Here is a 14,599-nt window from a genome sequence, read left to right on the forward strand (position 1 = left end):
ACCATGCACTGAAGTGATCCCTTTTTGGACTAGACACTTCAAAACGTCTGACAAAAGTATTCAGAGTCAGTCAGGTATTTTGTAGACAAGGAAACCAGAGATCTGGTGGCTTGCAAAAAAAAAAATCATACTGTGAGTTACCTAAGACAGCTGGGGTTGGGACCCTCCAACAACTGCCTCTGAAGTGTGTTAGGCTTTTTCAAGTCCTTGCAAGGTTGGAGCTCTTTTGTGTTACAACTCAAATGGCCCATTACACACTGAAAGTTCAAAGAGCAGAATTCTGGACAAAGGCTGAGGTCACTGACTTGGCTGAGCCTTGGGCTGGTTATTATTTTGTGAAAGGTATGGATGGAAATAATTATTGATTCTCCATTCTGGATCTTGGTCAGGAAGCGTGTATTGGAAAGTGTTGGCAAGGTGCCCGGTACCCTAGCCATGTGCTGGGGTGGGGGGTGTGAGGGGGTAATGTAGATTTCCCTTCTGCCCACAGTGCCAGCTTCCCAAGAGTCTCTCAGCCAATGAGGATCACGACAGTACAGCAGAGTTAAGCTTCTCCTTTACTGATAACAAGAGCTAGAGCACAGAAAGCCTTTAGTTCTGAGCAGGGAAGAGAAGCCAGAAGGTAGTTGGCGGAGGCGTGGGGAGGAAAATGAGTCATCAATGATTGTGGAAAGGCAGAAAATGGGAGAGCAACTAAGACAACCACCTTAAGTGAGCACAGTGCTCCAAAGATCAACAGAGTAAGTTGGGCCTGGCGGCGCAGACTATGATCTCAGGACTCAGGAGACCAAGGCTTGAGGATTGCTGTGAGTTTAAGGCCAACCTGGACAATACCGAAAAACCCTGTCCCAAAAATACCAAACAAAATATGATAAATATTAATAGTCTGGGCTGTGAGCTGGTGTAGAGAGAACAGTTTACGTAGAGGAAAAGAAGGTTCTATGGAGGTGACATCAGAGGGAACTCAAGGGTGAAGATGTCATATACCCAGAGACTATGGGTGAAAGAAGGCAGGTTGCCACATCTTGGTCTTTCTTAGGACATAGGGGGAAAAAATCAAACTGGATTAAGTTGAACATTTCCTCTCAGTTGGCTAGCTTATACAGCTACAGTGCCAACCCGCTAGGCAAGATGTGCCCTCCAGTGTAATAGTGGCATAAAGGCTTGGGTGTAACCAACTGCTTCTGTATTAAATTGGAAGCCTGTACCACAGGAAGAAGTTCCGTGCCTGGTAATGGAACCCTGGTCAAGCTCATGACTGGCAAGGTCACAGGCCTTGGGAGAAGAAGCCTACTTCAGTTGTTCTACTCACTGACATATTGTTACACTGCCTTTTAAATATTTATAGTTAGATTCTATCCTTGATCTCTGCCATAGTCAGCAGTGATTACAGACTCATGAATGACAATGGTGCTGAGCATAGGTGTCTATTGAGGGCTCAGCCCTAAATAGGACATCTTAAAGTAACATCCATTCTACCAAGGCCCCAGGAACTTTATAGAGAGGGGGGTAGAGACAAGAAGAGCCAGAGGATAGGAAGGAGTGCCATGAAACGTTGCTGTTGGGACGTGACCTAGTGATGGTAACCATGAACCCATTGTAGCTATGATTACCTGCAGAAGACCAAGCCAGCTCCATCTATCCACACCCTAATAGATAGCATTAATGGAACTCAAGTGTATTAACTGAAGAGAGCAGTGGACATGAAGGGGGAGTAGAATACTTGGGAGTGATTGGGGGAGTGGGAGGGAGGTAGGAGGGTGCCTGAGAAAGTAGGAGGGAGTTATTGGGGTGCCTAGGAGGAGTGGGAGGAGAAAGCTGAGGTTCTTGGGGAGGGGGAGGGAGGAATCAGAGTGCATGTGATCCAAATGTCTTATTTAAGTGTATGAAATTGGCAAAGAATAAATAAAAGATGTTCTATTTAAAAAGAAGGAGAGCCGGGCGTGGTGGCACACGCCTGTAATCCCAGCACTCGGGAGGCAGAGGCAGGCAGATTTCTGAGTTCGAGGCCTGCCTGGTCTACAAAGTGAGTTCCAGGACAGCCAGGGCTATACAGAGAAATCCTGTCTCGAAAACCCAAAAAAAAAAAAAAAAAAAAAAAAGAATTAGAAGAAGAAGGAGGAGGAGGAAGAGAAGAAGAAAAGGAAGAGAGGCTGGAGAGATGGCTCAGTGGTTAAGAGCACTGACTGCTCTTCCAGAGGTCCTGAGTTCAATTCCCAGCAACCACATGGTCGCTCACAACTATCCATAATGGGATCTGATGCCCTCTTCTGGTGTGTCTGAAGACAGTGACAGTGTACTCACATATATATATATATATGTATATGAAATAAATCATTAAAAAAAAGGAAGAAAAGGGGTTAGAGGCCTGGGCAAGAGATACTGCTGGTTGACTCCCCAGAGACTCAGCTCAGCTGCTTCCCCATAACCTTGCTCCCTTGTCAACAGCCACCAGGAGCTTCAGAGAAATGGTTTTCAGTGGCATTTGTTGTACATGGTTTCCACCCAGTAGAAACCCAGGAGAAAATGAAATTGACATGTGGGAGAGAAGAGTCTAGAACTTCCCTCCCAACTAAAGAGAAGGCTGTTCCTTTACAAAGGAGAGAGAGGAGCCTTTCCTCTATAGGAGCAGGACTGGGCTGAAGGCTCGTGGGGTAGAAGCTGAGGGGACAGGGCAGAGTAGTCAGAAATGCCTAGCGCCTGCTCTCAGTGAACTTCCAGAATTACTGAGAGGTGGGTGGGTGGAGGCAGAGCGGGTCCGGAAATTCAAAAATGAAAACACAGGCTGTAGAACAGCTCCAAGAGGGGCTCTTGTCCTGGTGAAGCCCAGTGGGTTGAGAACAGGTTCATCTCCTGTTTGAGAGCATAGTCTGCTAAGGCCTGAATCCAAGGACACAAATGTCCCTCAGAGAACATCCTTGATCCTCAAAGTGGCCTAGAAATCTCCAAGTTGAGGGTATTTCTTTCCTTCTAGGGGACAATTCCTTGTTACCCTCACTCCCACCTGGTAGGCTATTTCTCTGCCGGTGAAACGAGGCAGTTCAAGCCAGATTAGATACAAGGCAGGTTTACTGGGGAGCTGCACTTGGGCAAGTTCACTGGCCCCAAGGATTGAGGAGAGTCGCCATGGCGTAGGGGGCAGAAAGAGGATGATGGGATTGCCCTTACACACACACACACACACACACACACACACACACACACACAAAGAGAGAGAGACAGAGACAGAGAGAGACAAAGAGACAGAGAGAGAGAGAGACCTGGCAATCAGCCGGTGGACTGGAAAGTTCAGGGTTGGAGGCAGGGAGTGCCAAGTAGACACTGAGGGATTTAGGGAGAACCTGGAGGTCAGGTCCGCTTTGATATGTAAAATATGCACCTCAGTCCCCCTACCTACCCACAAGCTCTACAGGTTAATTACACACTAGACTATTCTATAGGTTCCTTTGGTCACTCAGTCTCCTCCCCTTTTCCCTCAGTCCTGGTGGAAGGAGCAATGGCAGTCTCGCTGGCTGACAACTCTTGATTGGAGGAGACAGTCTCTAGGTTAATTACCCAGTGATCACAAGGTAAAATCGTAACACATATTCACATCCTGTATCCTTCTAGGCAGGGCTGTGGAAGGGTGAACTCAGGCTTATTTGTAACCATTACCAAGTGGAAATGATGTCAGATCAAATGTGCCATTAGCAGCTTTTTGCTGTCCCCCCACCCCAGCCCCCACGCCTCCCTCCCAGTGGCTCTCTGCTGAGACTAGTGATTGGCCCTGGAAGGAGCCTCAGGGCCAAGAGTATCTGCCCTGTTGAGGAAAGAGGAGCAGTATGCTCATGCAGCTGGATACACAGATGCTGTGGCTGCCTTGTAGCTCGGCAGTGTGTGTGTGTGTGTGTGTGTGTGTGAGAGAGAGAGAGAAAGAGAGAGAGAGAGAGAGAGAGAGAGAATGGGGGAGGCCAGTGTCTGTGGGGAGCACAAGGCTGGCTGAGCTGCAAGCTTGCAATTTCCCATTGCCAGGGCCTTGGAGATGCCTGGGCCGCTTCGCTTCCGTTCTTTATTTGTTTAGCTTTGCCTTCTAGTGGCCTCAGAATGTGGTGGGGGGTGGGGGCGAGGTTGGGATGGGGGGGATGGGGTATAATAAGGGATAACAGGGAGATGAGATAATTGTAGGGGCTTGAACAAGTTTGCTCAGACAGTATTGTGTGGCTGAACTCTTTGAGCAAGGAAGGCAGGAAGGAGAGGCCCCAGAAACTCCCCCTCACCCCACTGAGAAGAAAGGGACAGAGAAAGAAAACAAACACAATGCTCAAAGCAAATGTGAATACTGAAACCAAGGGTCTTTGGGAGTGAACAGCTTGAGACCTCAATAGATGCTATCTCTGAGTTAAGGGCCAGGAATTCCAGGAGCAGAGAGGAGGATGAGGGACCAGCAGACAGATTTTGGATTAAGAAATCCATGGTTACAGGAGATCCCCCGCTGGAATAAGATTGGCTTTTGTTTGTATGGTCTGAAAGGTTTCTGTAGTGGCTGCAGATAGCGTGTCCTCAAACAGAGAGATGTAGACTTGTTTCTTTAAAGAAAGGCTCCATGATTGGATGTTTGGAAGAGCAGCAGACCCTGTTCCCACAGGCAGCTACCCTGCTGTCTTTACCTACAGAACTGTCCTGGAAGCTGGTTCTCACTGGCTCTGATCTTGGCATTTGCCTTGCCTTCTTTCTCTGCCAGATGTTACAAAAGTGTTTTCCCTTGAGCTTCCATCCTGTGGTAGACGAACACACAGGATCCTCCAGAGCCCGGCCAGTTCTCTGGTTTGGTTAAGATTATGCTGTTGTGATAATGGGGACTCAGAATACCTCACTGTGAGCTTCTGGGAGAGAGTAAGGACCAAGAGTGGGAACCCCCGAAGAAGAAGTAGTTATTGACTGACTGAATTGCCTTTCCCACCATATTGATACTCTTTGTTGGCTTTTAGTCTAGGCTCTGCCCCACAGTTACCTGGCAACAGCCAGGTGTGCCTTTCTATAAAAGAGGCTGCTTGCCCCCTCCTCACTCTCTTGCTCTCTTCCCCCTCTCTCCCCTTTCCCCTCCCCACTCTCTCCTCCTCCTCCTCCTCCTTCTTCTCCTTCTCCCCCTCTCTCTCCCCTCCCCCTATCCCCATCCCCTGCCTTTCTCTCAACTCCCCACCCCTGAATACACTCTGTTCTATACTATACTGTCATGTGGCTGGTACCTCAGAGGGGAAAGGGATGCCTCAGCATGGGTCCACAGAGGCACCCCTTCCCCCACATCTTATCTCACCTCCACTAAACATATCTCTGGTCTCTCCTATCTTTTTATAAAACACGACACTCTTGATCGCCCGAGGGTAGGTTGGATGCCAGCTGGGAAAGATACTTCAGGCATAGCATGGTTCTCCTAGACACAGGATCCTTCAAAGTCAGCTCTCTAGAGCTGAGGCGGCCCCAGAGCAGGGGTCAGCACATTACAGTCCATGGGCCAAATCTGGACTCCATCTGCTCTTGTCAATAGAATTTTATTGGCACACAGCCATCCTCATTTGTCGGAGTATTGTACTTGGCTGCTTCTGCAGTGCAATGGCAGAGCTGAGTGGCTGCAACAGGGACCCCATGAAGCCCTGTGAAGCTTGAGATACTTCTCAGGGCCCTTCACAGAAGAAGTTTGCCAGCTCCTCAACTAGAGAGTTTTGGCTGAGGAATGCCTTGCTCAGACATGCTTTAACGAAACGTGTGGACCCTGTGGTCCCCAACGCCACAGAAAATTCCCATCTCTTTGATGGTAATAACCTTCCAAGTGTGGAGGAAAAACTAATTAGCTTCATGGGTAATACTCTACCTTAGACTTGAAGCTTGGCACTGATGTTTAAGGGCTGTAAGTCCTGGAGCTGGGAGGGAGGAAGTGGTAGGCCTGAAGGGGGCCTGACTCATGGTTCAGAGCAGTTGTTGCTCCTGGCTTGTCAGGGTACAGACAGCAGCAGTTTGAGGAACAGATAGGACAGCTCTTCAGGACAAGACCTGGCCTGTGTACAAATGTTCTCGACGGTTAGAAGGGTGTGGAAGCCCTACCATTGATGCTCTTTTAAAAGACACCCTTGCAGTGTCTTCAGTATCACATGCTATTTCTTCACCTCCTTTTAAAATTTTTTTAAAAAAGATTTATTTATTTATTTTATGTATATGAGTACACAATAGCTGTCTTCAGACACCCCAGAAGAAGGCATCAGATCTCATTACGGATGGTTGTGAGCCACCATGTGGTTGCTGGGAATTGAACTCAGGACCTTTGGAAGAACAGTCAGTGTACTTTCTCTCTTTTTTTTGGGGGGGGGGCGTGTTTTCGAGACAGGGTTTCTCTGTATAGCCCTGGAACTCACTCTGTAGACCAGGCTGGCCTTGAACTCAAAAATCTGCCTGCCTCTGCCTCCTAAGTGTTGGTATTAAAGGCGTGTGCTACCACTGCTTGGTGCAACCAGTGCTCTTAACCGCTGAGCCATCTCTCCAGCCCCTCTTCAACTCCTTAACATGGACATCTCTTGTGACTATTTGAGCAGTAGGATGCAGAGTGAGGCAGGGCAACCTCTGGTGCCAAGATGCCTCATAACGTCCATTTGACCCCTTGTAGCACTTGATGTTCAGCACAGTGCTGCTCAACACCCAGCCACCATGCTCTGAGAAGCCCATGCTATATAGAGAAGCCACATGGGGGATCCACTGTTGACCGCTTGGCTCAACTCACAGCCAGAAGTCTGTATCAGCCAAGAGGGTGAGCCACTCTCTTAAGGGATGGCTCAGTGGATCTCCCATGACTCTAGTCCTGGGTACTGTCTACTATAATGGTCTGACAACTACCTCGCTGGCCTTAATCAATCCAAGTCACAAAGGAGCAGTGGTTGTTTAAAATGTAAACTTCGATACAGATCCATTGGGGAAATGCTTGTCTAGGATGAAGGAAGCTCTGAGTTCAGTCCTCAGCACACAAAAGGGAGGCATGGCGGTGATCTTGACACTCAGCAGGCAGAGGTAAGAGGGTCAGGAGTTCAAGTTCAAGGTTGTTTTTGGCTATAGAGTGTGTTTGAGACTAGCTTGGTCTACCTACCAAGTTCTAAACCAGCCAGAGCTACATAGTAAGATCTTGCCTCAAGGAGAGAAAATGAGTTTGAGTTACATCCATCGATCCATCAGCCTCGTTTATCAACCAGTGAGAAATAACCAGAACACAGGCAATGGCAGTGTGGCTGTGACCAGTGAATGAATGACAGTGGTCATCTGGTCACTTCTGGGTGAGTCCCACTGCCCTTTGGAGGTTGTCCCTTCTGTGCTCTGGTATTTCCTTTTTTGGGAGAAAACCATCTTCAACTCCCGACCTACAAAATGTCAATCAAGAAGGGATCTTTTCCTAGCCTGGTACATCTCAGTGTTTAAGAATCCTCACAGCTGCCCCGTGAGACTAACGAGTGTCCTTGTTAAAGATAAGAAAAGTGCAGGCTCGATCGAGTTAGAGAGGCTGTGTCAGCATTATCTAAGAAGCAAACAGCAAGATCAGTGTATAAACCAGTGGTTCTCAGCCTTCCTAATTCTGCAGCTCGTTAACACAGTCCCTCGTGTTGGTGACCCTCCCAACCATAACATTATTTCTGTTGCTAACTTCATAAATGTACATTTACTACTGTTAGGAGTTGTAATGTAAGCATTTAATATGCGAGATATCTAACATGTGACCTCCCCCCCCCAAAAAAAGTGGTTGCAACCCACAGGTTGAGAAGCACTGCTATAAACTAAGCCCTCTGATGCATGTGGGTTTTATTGACATGGACAGATCCTGCCTCTCGCTTGCCTCATCACCAGCTTCCAGGAGCATCCCATCACCAGTCACTACACACTGCACTCTCTCTGTCTTGTTCCTTCTCTCTGTTTCCTGGTCTCTCTGTCTGTCCCTATCTCTCTTCATGTCCTAAGATGGCCTTTCACTTTCCCCTTCTCCCAACAAACCCCTTGCATTAGATGTGCTGCGTCGCACGCACATCTTAGCAGCACATCTTGGCCCCCAACCTGCCAAAGGTACTAGTACCTTCCTCTACTTTATTCTAACAACTGGTAGCATCATACTTCAGAATATAAGGCCTAAGTAATTCTTAGACTTTCAGTGTTTAGGTATGGTTTTTAATTTTGAAAGATTTACTTACTTGTATGGGTTTTGTGTGTCTCTGTGTGTGTCTCTGCGTGTTTGTATAACATATATACAAAGGCCAGAAGACAATGAGTGTCTCATTACTTGGAACTGATGTTTCAGAAGGGTGTGAAATTCTGTGTGGGTCATGAAAACCAAACCTAGATCCTTTGCAAGACAGCAAGTATTTTATTTTTTTATTTTTTGTTTTTTTGAGACAGGGTTTCTCTGTGCAGCCCTGGCTGTCCTGGAACTCACTCTGTAGACCAGGCTGGCCTCAAACTCAGCAATCCACCTGCCTCTGCCTCCCGAGTGCTGGGATTAAAGGCGTGCGCCACCACGCCCGGCTCGCAGCAAGTGTTCTTAACCGCAGAGCCAGTCCCTGTATTTAGCTTTCAAATTCCTAAAGCACTAAGAATTCATAACAACCCTATAAGGTTGTGGATTTCCATTTTATAGATGGGAAAACTGAGGCGTATTGAGGTTAAGTAACGTGTCCAAAGTTCACACAGCTAAGAATTTGTTGCATTTTGTCTACAGTACAAAAGAAAATATCATTTCTAAATCTCAGTGACTTACAGTACAACACAGTTTTATTTCATACTTATTATTTGTACAAGGCATGGCAAGAAGGTCGGGTTTCTTTTTCATGCAGTTCCTGAGAGTCCAGGCTGATGGAAGATAACCTATTGCAGCTTCACCATTTAGCCTTAGAGTATCACATTCACAGGTCAGAGCCTTGAGGTCATGTAGGGTATGACTTCAGAGTCTGTGTCCTTCATCCCACCAGCTGCCCCTGTAATTATCCTTTCCTTTTTCTGGTGCCTGAAAACATCTAGAGCAATCTCCCCTTTCTTCAGAAGGATTCTGGTGATCTCTTTCTGCTGGGGTGCCACAAGATGCCCATGGCCACACACCCTAATTATTGTTGCTTCCATTCACCAGGAGTGGACATGTCAGATTCTGCTATGCTTATTGGGTGACCACAGGCAGGACATTGACCCTCTCTGAGCCTTCTCTGACACTTAGGAGGAGATGTGCTTGGAAAAGTGTCTGCACCGCTGTAGTATCGTTACTCTTATCCTCTTCACTCTCAGCCCTGCACTTCATCAGAACTCTGGGGTACACATCAGGCAGGTCTTCAACTTAGGGTGGACAGAAGGCTTTACAGGTCCAGCTTCCTTGCACAGGAGCGCGATACACTGTCTGATTTCTAGTCATCTTTTACACATTTTTTCTGGAATTTCTATGCCTCTGTTCATCCCATTTCTGTCTCCTAACACACTGGAGGACAATGTCCACCCGCTTACTAGGCAGTGCCTTTAACTCCTGCTGCCCTTGCAAACCTCTTCCCAGCTTCATGAGAGAGAGTGATGGAAGCCTTTTTAAAATCTCACTCTGGGGAACTGCCAATCTCATGCTACACTCTTGCATGTGTAGGGAGGGCTTTGGTCTTTCCTCACATGCATAAGGTGATAAGAGTTACAGTTAGCTTCAGCTAGAGCACTGTTTCTCAACCTGTGGGTCTTGACCCCCTGGAGGGGTCACATATCAGATATTTAGATATTATAATCCATAACAGTAGAAAAACTACAGTTGTGAAGTAGCAACAGAGATAATTTTATGGTTGGGAGTTCACCACAATGTGAAGAACTGTATTAAAGGATTGCAGCATTGGGAAGGTTGAGAATCACTGGGTTAGACTACATGCTTGCTTTATCTTGTTGTTTTCATGTACTCTTTGCAGTACTCCTTGGAAACAAATTGTAGAATCATCACCTTGATTCCAGAGAAGGAAACAGAGGCTCAAGGTTGAATATGAAAGACCTGAAGCCCCTTCTAACTTTGGGAGTTTTGGTCAAAGCTTGAACCTACACAGTGTGGCTTCAGAACCTAGGATTCACATTCCCCTCTCTCTTTTCCTCTTCACCTTTCTAGCCGGTCCTTTTAGGAACATCCACCCCAATTCCGGAGCTCCTAGAAGCCACACCAGAATCTGTTGTAGCTTCTGGGAAGATCTTCTAAGAATGAAGAGGAGGGTCCCCAGATCAAGTGCTTGGTCACAGGTGGTTGTAAACGTCACAGCATGGTGCTAGGAACGGAACTCTGGTCCTCTGCAAAAGCTGCAAGCGCTCTTAACTGCTGAGTCATGTCTCCAGCCTGCCACTGGTTCTTAGTAGTAACAAAGTGGAAACTAGCTACATACTCATCAATGGCGGAAAGGATAAGTAAATTTTGGTGTTAGTAAAACCACGAAACACTGCCCACTAATGAGAAAGAATGGCATATAACAATATGCTATAATATGGGTTAACCCACATAATACTGAGCAAAGACCAAAACAATCTAAAGACAGAAATAGGACACACTGAATGTTTTCACATACGGAGAAGTAAAAAGCAGAAGAGTCCAAAATGCATTAAAGTGCAGGTAATGCTTATCCTGGTGGGCAGCAGAGGTACAAACTGCAGAAAGCATGAAGGATGATTCTTAATGTTGCCTTCCTGGATATGGTGCTTGTTAGATAGCCAGCACTTTACAGCTATGTATCAAGTTTATGATACGTGTTCTTGGCTTGCATATGATATTCCAATAAAATATCTAGAAATATTATTTCCTACCTTCCTGATCACTTGGTGAAAATAAAATCTCAGTGTGGGTCTGGCTGGCCCTTAGCACATCACATACTGGCTTACCCAAAGGAGCAATGTTCCAGGATTGGAGGCTTCAGCAAGTAACAGTATCCAGCCAGGATTGTTTTTATTGTGTTTATTTTTATGGTTACCATCTGTATATGGCTATCCTTATTGGGTTTCCATTTATGGTAATGATATAGAGTTTCCCCATTTTAAATAGCCTCAAGTTAAGAAAAAGCAAATTAAGTTACATTAAAAATTATGTAAGTAATAGTATAGATGGTACTTAGTCACGGTAAACCATGAGAGGGTGGAGTTTGTACAACATTGTTTGATGGAAAGAAAGCAGGGATTAGCAGGGAGAAAGCCAGTCTCAGCTTGTTTCTATCTCTTAGCCAGTCCACACTGCCCAACAAAGAGAAGCTATCAAGCTGAAGAACTTGTCGTCTATAGAGGCTTTGCAAGAAATTCAAAGTAAGAACTATTCAGGAACAATGATGAAAGCAAGCGTCCAGGAGTCTCTAGACTTTAGGCTCACTCAATAAATACGATTATCGAGTCTGTGTGTTCTAGGCACTGGTGTAGGCCCTGGGCAACGTGATCTGGACCGAGAAGAGTTAGTAAGTTGGTTTCGAGTCTCTCTGCTTCTCTAGATTTCAGTGGATTCGAACAGAGCTCGACTCAAATACAGGAGTAATAAACATTTGAAGGTGTGGTGCCACAGTTCTAGTTCAGAGAGCTGAATCAGTCTTCAGGGAAAGCAGAAGAGTGTGTGCTCACATGGATGTCTGAGTCATGAGAGAACAGAGGCTGCGTTCCCAAGTGTGGCTATGACCAGCCCATGACCGTGACTCCGACCGCAGATTTCAGCTGCAAGAATCTGCGCACTCAGTGCACACAGAGCACATGAGCTGCCTTCCTACCTTAGCTTCCACAGGTCAGCCGACCAAGGTGACCACAGGTCACCGAAGTTCACTTTCCCAAATAGCAGTTTAAGATGAGCAGAATACATCATTTTCCTCAGCCCTGGCTCCTTCTTCCCCTCCCCTTCCCTTTTCAGTCCCCTTTGCCCTCCCTCCCTTCCTTCCTTCCTTCCTTCCTTCCTTCCTTCCTTCCTTTCTTCCTTCCTGCTTGCCTACCTGCCTGCCTGCCTGCCTGCCTCTTTCCTTTCCTTTCCTTTCCTTTCCTTTCCTTTCCTTTCCTTTCCTTTCCTTTCCTTTCCTTTCTTTTCCTTTTCTTCTTTTGGACTGGATCTTGTTAGGTAATGCAGGCTGACCTTGAACTTGGGATCTTCCTGCTTCAGCTTCCAAGGGTCCTGAAATCACAAGGTTGCACCAGAATACCCCATGTCCTGCTTTCACAGTGGCTACTGACTCCTTAAACAAAACCAAACCAAACCAAACCAAACCAAACCAAACCAAACCAAACCAAACCAAACCAAACCAAACCAAACCCCCAAAACCAAAACCTATGTGAATTCTGCTTCACTAATTTCCCTTGTGTTTTACAGAAGGTGCCGGCATCAGACGCCTGTGTCCGCAGGCTTTTCTTGAGTAGGACTTGGAGGTTGTTTGGTTAGGGAAGGACTGAGATAAGGTTCCTCTTGGGGTGTGGGTATCTGGGGTTGTGCAGGGTAAAGCTGGCTATTAACTGGGGATAAGGGGAAAGGGATCAGCACTGATTCGACTCACCAGAAAGAGAAATTCTAGAAATTCCCAGTGGTTCATGCCTGTGATCTCAGCACTCTAAACACCGAGGCAGGAGGATTGTGAGTCCAAGGTCATCTCGGGATGTGCATGGATACTCTTGCCTTTATAATTTTCATACTTATTACTGATTCAATGACATTGAATAAGCAGAATTCAAAACAGATTCCACTTACTTCTTCTCTCTCTCTCTTTTTTTCTTTTGAGACCAGGTTTCTCCGTGTAACCTTGGCTGTCCTGGATCTTGCTTCACAGACCAGGCTGCTTGGAACCCAGGGATTTGCCTGACTCTGCTGTCCAAGTGCTGGGATTAAAGGCTCACCGCCATACCAGACTCTTTACTGTGTTTTAATGCCAGTGGTAGGAAATATAGCTAGCAATGTGGCTCTCACTTGTAGTTTACAATGGATGTTTATGGCACACCATGATGCAGGGTGGTATCTCTACTACAAAGGAGTCCTCAGTCGGTGAGGCCAATAGGAACATATTCCAGGGCAGGTACAAGACACCAGAACACGTGGAGATGTGAACTGGAGCCTCCCCCAGCCTTTGTTGGTTTCCTTCTGTTAGATCGCCATTCTGTATAGCTCCCGTTATTGTCAGAGGTCCATCCCTCTGCTCAAACACTGATGCTGTGTCCCTGACACGCCCAAATCAGGCCAAGTCTCAGCACAATTAGCTGATTTCCCTGCCAGTTCCCCTATCTCCCCAGGGGTTTTGATCTCTGGCCTAAGTGACTTTCTAGTTTCAGTATCACTCTTCAATTTTTTTTCATCATTTCTGCTGGTCCGGGTGTTGAGAATGCGCCATCGATAACCCTCCATTTCCCTCTACGCAATTACCAAGCTTTAGTCTCACACCCGTCCCCCTTCTTTTTCATTCGGATAGTCATCTTCCACAGAGGTTCCTACAGAAGTTCAAACTCTCCTCCATAACTCTTCCTCTCCTAGTTTCTTAAGATTAGAACTTTGTCTTCTAGGAGGCATAAAACTCAAACAGACATATGAACAAAAAGCCGCTGAATTGAGATAGGCCCTGAGCCCAGAAATTAGAAAGGATGGCTTGGAGAATCTTGTGGGGGAATGGAGACGCCTCACTCGTTGTTAAGGTCACAACCCTGGCAAATGAGTCAATAACTAAGGTCCTGCCAGGCTGGAGTGATGGAGGTTGGGGGCAGCTAGGCTGGGTGATTCAATTGGAACAAAGGAGGCAGCCACTCTTTTCTATTTGAAAACCTGAGCGAGCTCTAATCAGCCTAGCGCTAGGGCTTTCTCTAATACCTGGGGAGGGGGGTGGGTGTCTAATCTGACCTTTTCAAGACCCTTCAGTGGGTGTGTCTTCAGACGTCTGGGGGGGGGGAGGCGGGGAGAGTGTGTGTAAAGGTGGGCGAATAAGGCAGCGTTTGTGGATGGTGACCCGGGTCTCTAGGGGATTAGAGGGCTTGTGGGGCAGAGGTTTGTGAGGCACCAGGAAACACACCAGGTTTCATTACTTGCAGCGGTGAGCTCTGGGCTGGGAAACTGAAGTTGTTGCTAGGAGGTGCTGTCTGGGACGAGCCTGGTCTAGAAGGACTGAGCGTCCGCGGGACTCACTCAAGGTCATTGTTCCTAGCAACACGAGGGCTGTGGGGAGTCGGTGTGAGCTCCGAAATCTTTAAGGTCAAGACTGCTTTTGTGTTTCCCCGGCAGTCAGTTCACAGCCGGCCACGTGGGAAGTGAGCAAACTAAGTCCTTCCAAATCGAACTAAACTAAAAGACAGGAGACAAAAGCACAGGCTCTTTCCCACTCCACGCCGATTCTACCCACGCTTGCAAGTTATTCTTACTCTCCCGGAGCGGACAAACCCAGGCTGAAGGGAGCAAAGTCCTAACCAGGGAAGAACAGAGGGGTCCGCTTGAATCCCCTAGGAACGTAGGGTGGGCGAGTGGGCGTGTGCACAAGCACGTGCCCTCACGCAAGAGTGCGGGGGGGGGCGGTGCGGGGGGGGGCGGTGCGGGGGGGGGGGGAAGGGAGTGGTCTCCATAAGGGGGAGGGGAGAAGGCAGGGGGGCGGGGAGAAGCAGGCTTTTTAGGACCCGG

General features: G+C 47.2%; 1 long non-coding RNA gene across 1 annotated transcript in view; it reads left to right on the plus strand.

Moving 5' to 3' along the window:
• Positions 1-11,362, plus strand: part of Gm30847 — a 52,766-nt gene extending 41,404 nt beyond the window's left edge. The window contains exon 3 of the long non-coding RNA XR_001778983.2: positions 10,118-11,362. This is a non-coding gene — a long non-coding RNA (predicted gene, 30847). The remainder of the gene's footprint in view (positions 1-10,117) is intronic.
• The last annotated feature ends 3,237 nt before the right edge of the window (positions 11,363-14,599 follow it).

The sequence above is a fragment of the Mus musculus genome, chromosome 1 (assembly GCF_000001635.26).
Source record: "Mus musculus strain C57BL/6J chromosome 1, GRCm38.p6 C57BL/6J".
In the NCBI taxonomy this organism is placed as follows: domain Eukaryota; kingdom Metazoa; phylum Chordata; class Mammalia; order Rodentia; family Muridae; genus Mus; species Mus musculus.